At 37.9% G+C, this 6776-nt stretch overlaps 2 long non-coding RNA genes across 2 annotated transcripts; both read left to right on the top strand.

The window, feature by feature from the left end:
- Positions 1-2288: 2288 nt before the first annotated feature.
- Positions 2289-3403, top strand: LOC143532619 (uncharacterized). The gene is made up of 4 exons (XR_013135207.1): positions 2289-2383; positions 2443-2535; positions 2991-3121; positions 3332-3403. It is a non-coding gene; the product is annotated as an uncharacterized LOC143532619 (long non-coding RNA).
- On the top strand, positions 3394-4078 carry LOC143532623 (uncharacterized). Its single transcript, XR_013135208.1, has 2 exons — positions 3394-3436; positions 3859-4078. It is a non-coding gene; the product is annotated as an uncharacterized LOC143532623 (long non-coding RNA).
- The last annotated feature ends 2698 nt before the right edge of the window (positions 4079-6776 follow it).

Below are 6776 nucleotides of genomic sequence, written 5' to 3'. Positions count from 1 at the left end.
TGGTATTGCACCAAGTTTTACACTCCCTTTCAATACCAACTTTCATTGTTCCTCCAAGATCATTCACACCTTTTAATGCTCGCACCTCTTTGAGCTTGATCCTTGGATTCGACTTCATAACACTACCTTTAGGATTCTTTTTCCCGATCACAAATGAGCTAGTTTCGAGATTACCACTGTTTAGAACTGCATCACCCGTTTTCATATGGGAAACAACTTTTGCTTTCTCAACTTCATGACAACTATCATGGTACTTAAAGCAATTCGTCCATCTTCACTTGATGCATGCTCCCTCTCGAACTCAACTTCTTCATTCATTCGTTCATTCGGATCACCCGAACTTTGCATGAACCTCATGCAAACTCCAACGTCAACTTTGTTGGTTTGTTGATATTCAACTTCTTCTATTCCATCATGACAACCCGTAACATGAGACGGAGCTACCTCTTCATGCACTTCTTCCAACACGGTTTCTCTCTCGTCTTGTTCGGTTACCGTCACGGTTACGTTTTGATCAACCGTAATTTCTCCTTCCACCACAATTTCCTCATCATATAGATTCTAGAATAACAATAGATGATTCCACAGTTACCTTTAACGGATTCGACTCTGGCATTACTTCCTGACTTGTCCACCAACAGGAGCCTTTTTCAAACCATTCATCTACCAAGTTCTGTTTGAATTCGGTGTCATCTGTGTATTTTCCTTGAACCTCGGCCATATTAGCCTCCACATCCCACGGTTGTTCTTCTCTAACAACAGCTGCATTACCTTCCTCCTTAGGTTCTCGACAGTATTTTTCCATTTGCCCTTTTTGTTCACACTTATGGCACCTAAACGGAAACTGCTTTGGTTGGCACCTTGATTCCTTGTCTCGGTTCTCTTCGTCCGATGAATCTTCTTCAAAGTTGTCAACCCGACCCTTCTGGTTCTAGTTACTCTTCTTGGGTTGGTCACGTTTCTCATTCTTCCAATATTTACCCTTGCCTTTCTCACAATTACGGTTATGATTTTTACTAAACCGATGCTTCTCCTTTCTTCCGACATACAAGGCTTCGCTCTGGTTTTAATCGACACACCGGCTAACTGTTTTGCTAAGGCTTCTTGTCCGGCAAGAATATTCTCGAACTCGGTTATACTCGGTTGGGTCGCCTCGGTCTTTGGTTATGAACCACTACCTCTGAGATGGACTTATCTCACATCCAAACAGCACTTATCGCATGCTGCCTAAATCATCTTTGACGCTCACCTTCGAACACACAACTCGTACATGCCAATTCAGCCCCGATATCACACTCGGTCTTACCGAAAGTGATATCCCATTGATGGTTATAATTGGCAACCCAAAACCACTACTATTTGGTACCGTTTGACCACTGGTTCCAGCATCGTAATAGTTTCCTAGCAACATCCAAACACCTCGAATTGTTGCAGCTCCGTACTCATGATTTCGTCATGAAAGCAAACCCGAACATCCGATGTTGTTGTCTCGTTTAGACAGCCCAACAACGCTAGCACTCAGGACTATTGGGTCATTGATCCAACCCACAAAACTACCCCTCACAGGGAGATTTTATCATCCCGACACACGGAGATTTAACCATGCCGACGCACGATCATGGCACAACTTCATTGCTCGACACACAGAAATTTTACTATTCCGACATACGGTAATGGCACATCATCACTGAAACCTTCAACTCGATGAACACCAAAACCAAGTTGACACACAACCTCGTTGTACTCTGTTATATCGGGGACGTTACGATTTTCAAGCGGCGATCAATAACAAAACACAAACGCGACTAACGGTTGTTTGAAAGCTTTTCACCTTTATTCGACTAATGAAAACAAAGAACATGAACTAGAATATTATTTGACAAACAAAATAATTCTTCAACACCAACTTGCCATTGAAAAGGTTTCACCACTTTAAAACCCACATTATCATGCAGCCCATGTTCACCTAGTTGCCCTTCACCGTCACCTTTGAGCCATGACCATTGTGAATCAGGCCATCCAAACCTTTTATTGGACCCTTACCGCGATCGAATATGGACCCTTACAAATTTTGATCGGGCTCTGTTTTAAATGAACAAAAAAAAAAGTCGGCCCTTGCTTCCTGTAACTTCGTGTGATTCAATCACTAACTCGACAAACAAGTCACAACTCGTTCAAGATAAGTGGGCAAAAGATGCGAATGCATAAATGTAAAAGATGCGGTCTAATCCCACAACCGCAGCTTTGTAAGTCCCCTAATACCCACGCACCTTTTGACCTTTTGTGTTCCCCCAAAATATTTCACCTAGTTTTTCTTTCCCTTCATAGTTCTCCCCTTCATTCACTAAAATCCCCCAATTTCTCCACGTCGCCGACTATCACAGTTAGTTCCCTCTCTCTCTTATTCCTTTAGATCTTGTTTTTGTTATCAAATTATTGCAGCGGGTTTCAAATCTGGATATTGTGACATGATTTGGTTCCACAGATGACGGAGGAAGGGAAGCACAACCGATGCCGTGGGTCCGACGGTGGAAGGTACCATTCTGGAACAATTACGGATGTATTCTTTGTGCTCTCACTCGATGTTATCTTAAGTGGACTTGTGTTTATTTTTTATTTCATGTCGCATGTTAGGTGTTTGATAAAATGTTTGTGTTAATATTAATTTCTTATCTGGTTGTAGAATCCTAGTTTCATTTGATGTATTATCTGTGGTTTTAGATTCAGGACAATGGTAAAATTAAAACTATGTTTCGGATTTTGCACTATGTAATCAAAATTGCTGAAAGCTAAGTGATAAGGTGAAACATGTATTGAAAGAAGCTATGGTTATAACTATTTACATTGTCATTTTGCATAGTACAATCTGTATTATCAAAAATGTTGAAACCAAAGTGAACTTGTATACTTAGTGTTTTAGGTAAATTGCTTCAACAATAGATTTTATTAATCAAATTTTGATTATATGGATTTCTTTGTTTTTGTTACAGTTGTAGAGATAATTAACATTCATAGGTTAGTTCATATAAACAGTTTCATTGGAGTTATCTAGATAATGCCATGGGTTCCGCTGCCAGCAAGCATGGGTTTCTGAAGACAACAATTCATGGTGGTTTTCTAGGTACGATCAGCTTTGTTTGATTTTGTTTTCTGTTTGAATCTTAACCTTAGATCACAAATCGAGTTACTGGCATTCTAAAAAGACGCTCATGACACTGCATTTATTATTTGTGCGTTAGGTCAAATTTGGAGGATTTTAAGATCCTTCGCATCCTTTTCATAATAACCTTAATAACATCGTTGGTTTTTGTTTATCTTTTTCTACAATTAGGTTTACTACATCAACGGTGACTGCAGTTGGGTCAAAAACAAGACAACAACAGAAAGGATTACACTCGCACAATTCATAGCTTGGCAGGGTTCTGCATATAGATTGGTGAGTTTAAAATATCATCCCTAATTAGATTTGACTTGCAACTTAGCAAGTGCATACCATAGTCCATATTTAAACACATTAATATAACATTTTCTCTTATGAGTTTGGTAATATTTCATTCTTTCTTTAAAAATGTCTCGCGCATCTACCGGTTATGTTTGATTTGCTTAATGGTGTTGGTAACTGTGCATTAACATGTTAAATAGGTAATATAGTGCCTTAACTTTATACAACTATAAATGAACAAAAACCGTTATAATTCATTTATGTTCGTTCATTTACGCTTGGGGGTCGTTCGCTTATGTTGATAACAAACACGAACGCTACTTTTTTTTTTGTTGGACATACTTGCATATATTTTTTAGCTTCATTTTAGTAATTCAACATTATGTTTTGTTAGGTGGTTGTTTTTTACGGATCAGGTTGTAAGAATTAAGCGGTTGGTTCGATTTGCGAGAATGAGGACGTTGGTTCGGGTTGCAAGAATGAAGATGTCGGTTCGGGTTGCAAGAATGAAGATGTCGGTTCGGGTTGCAAGAATGAAGATGTTGGTTCTGGAAGCTATCGTATATTGTTTTTATTTTTAAACGCATATATATGTAAACAATGAAGCCTTTTTGTATATTTGAAGGCTTTTGTATATTTTCATTGTGTTTTCCTGGAAATTTTTTTGGTCTGATATATTTTGTTTTCTAAAAATTAAAAATAAATAAATATATATGTAGGCAAAATATGCTCATGTATAGTTGTATGATGGAGGCAAAAGGTGCGGTCTTCAAACCCACCCAAACCCACCTCTTTAGATATGTTAACAAATAAGCAAAAGGTGCTGTTGTAAATATCAAAAGGTTCGCTGCTATTTGGTGCGGTCATAGACCCGCACTTTTTAGCAAAAATGACCGCACCTTATAGCCTTTTTTGTACTTTGATCATCAAACACATCTTCGATCGGAAACATACCTCAATTGAAAACCTACCTCAATCGGAACCTGGACACACCTTTGACTGGAAACTTACCGCGATCGGTTCCGAACGAAAAAGAAAATTAAACTAGAACACACACTTGCAATAGTTCAACTCTTTCAATCGAAATATATAAATATTTGGCTGCAAGCTACTGTTTTAATTAACCAAGGTAAATAAACCAACCCATGGTATTTTACTATTCTTCTTCTGTACGAACAAGAAGATACAAGAAAGATGGCTTCTCAATTTATGAATTATCCACACAATAATCTTGTTTTGATAAACAACTTCAACTTTATTATTTTTTTTAGCAAACAAAAAACCAACGAATGGAAAAATCTTTTAGATTGGACACACATGCTATTGCTTCATGATAAACTTCTAGACATGAGCCATTAGCCAACCAATATATATATGCTGGTCACCCATGTCGTCCCAAACGACAACCCCGCTCGACAACGGTCGACCCGAAACAACTCAGAGTCTTTGTCTACCGTTGCTTTGCTATCTAGTTGCGACCCAAGCCTTTCTTCACGCGTGCCCTCCACCGACGGACACACTCGCCGGCGGAGGCTGCCTCGATCTTCAAACCGCTTCCCGGTACGAGCCCTAGGCTCTGATACCACTTGTTAAACCTTACACAAATGAATCAAGAACACCAAACACGATATTGCATAAAACGTTTATGCGACTCTATTCATTAATAGAAAACAAGAACAAAATACTTTCGACTCTCTCTACTCTACGAAATAAAACTCTTGATCGGTTTATATAACACCCACAATTGTAATCCTACTTAAACTAGGAAACACAATCAAACTAAACTTCTACTTTATTTAATAATAAATAAAAGATAATTATGACACCAAGTTATTCAATTTGGTCCCTAAACTTTGGATCTCCACCAAACCGCCCCTTGAGATCTTCCGTACCACCCTTGTACTTTTCGTATTAACCATTCGGGTCCTTCAAGTTGGTATTGCACCAAGTTTTACAAAAGCATATTTCAACGGTTGGGGTTGCAATCGGTAAAACCAACGCTAGTTTCAATATTCGGTAAACTAAGGAAAAATGGTGTGCTTTCCGGTTTCCATCATTACACCAGCAAGGTCACACATTCCACCCAATTTTGAATTTTATCATCTTCCTTTAAAGTGTGATAAAAGGTTGTACGATCAGCCGAAATACACCCTCTTTCTTCCTTACTAAAATCATTCGGATACATCTCCGAAAATGCAACTATCTTAAATATGTCAAATTTACAGTACAAATCTCATAGCTTTAAACCAAACGTATTTTCTGACAAACTAGAACTTCTTGATTTTGCATATCCAAAATTGTATTAAAAACTTCAATCTCAAAATGATGATTTTGTTGAGCCTATTTTTGTATGATATTTCTAGCTCAAACAAAAGAATAAAAGGTTAATCGTTTTTATTTGCTTTGGGCTATAAACTTTGTTTGGTCTTATTTGATTTAAACTTTTAAAAAATGATGATTCTATTGAGCCTGTTTATGTTTGATCTTGTTCAAACAACAAAAAAAAAAGGTTAATGGTTTATATTTGATTTGAGCTATAAACTATGTTTGTGTTTTATTTGGTTTGAACTTTCAAATTGGTAGAGCTTTTAATAAATATGGGTAACGTAATATTTTTTTCAACGGTAGCAAAATACGAAAACCGACCCAAAAAGAAAAAAAAAATATCTCTACCGACGAAAAGTTGAGGGACGATGTACATCAGGCCCCTAAATTTTACCCATATATCATCTTGCAGGTTAATTTCTTTGATCCTATTTTTTCCGTAAAGTCGCTCCATGCCGCTGTAACACCACCGCTGTGTTTTATTTTTATTTTTTTATGTTTTTTTATTTATTTAGTGTCTTTGACTTTGGTTCGCCCCCGATTGGACAACAGTTCCCAGTATAGTCGCCGACTTCGGTCCGTCGCTCATTAAACCACGGTTCCTCTCTATTGCCGCTGACTTCGGTCCACCGCGTACTGGATTTCGGTCCTCCATCGCGTCACTTGCCAGACTATGGTTCGCCGCCGCGCTGCAAGTTAGTTAGATTTATATCCTGCCGCCGCATTGCACGTTTCTTGCATGATATGGGATTTGTCTTTGAAGCCTATGGATGAAAATCAAGCAAAATATGGATTTGCTGGCAAAAGTTTGGATTTTTGAGTTGATCAAAGGGCGTTTATCTTATTATTATTATTGTTTTATGGTATCCCAATCTTTAGCTTATGGTTTCCTTTCGCTCTGATTGTGGGTGTGTATTAGACTATATTATTGTTATGTATTGTTAGTGTGAACCCCGAGCCCACCTTAGGTGATTTGGGTTTGCATATCATTCTCTATAAATTGTAATAC

This window comes from Bidens hawaiensis, unplaced genomic scaffold, assembly GCF_021521415.1.
Source record: "Bidens hawaiensis isolate Kalapana, Puna unplaced genomic scaffold, B.hawaiensis_p1.1 tig00000702_1, whole genome shotgun sequence".
Lineage (NCBI taxonomy): Eukaryota > Viridiplantae > Streptophyta > Magnoliopsida > Asterales > Asteraceae > Bidens > Bidens hawaiensis.
The sequence above is the reverse complement of the archived record's forward strand: the minus strand, read 5'-3'. Positions and strand labels throughout refer to the sequence as shown.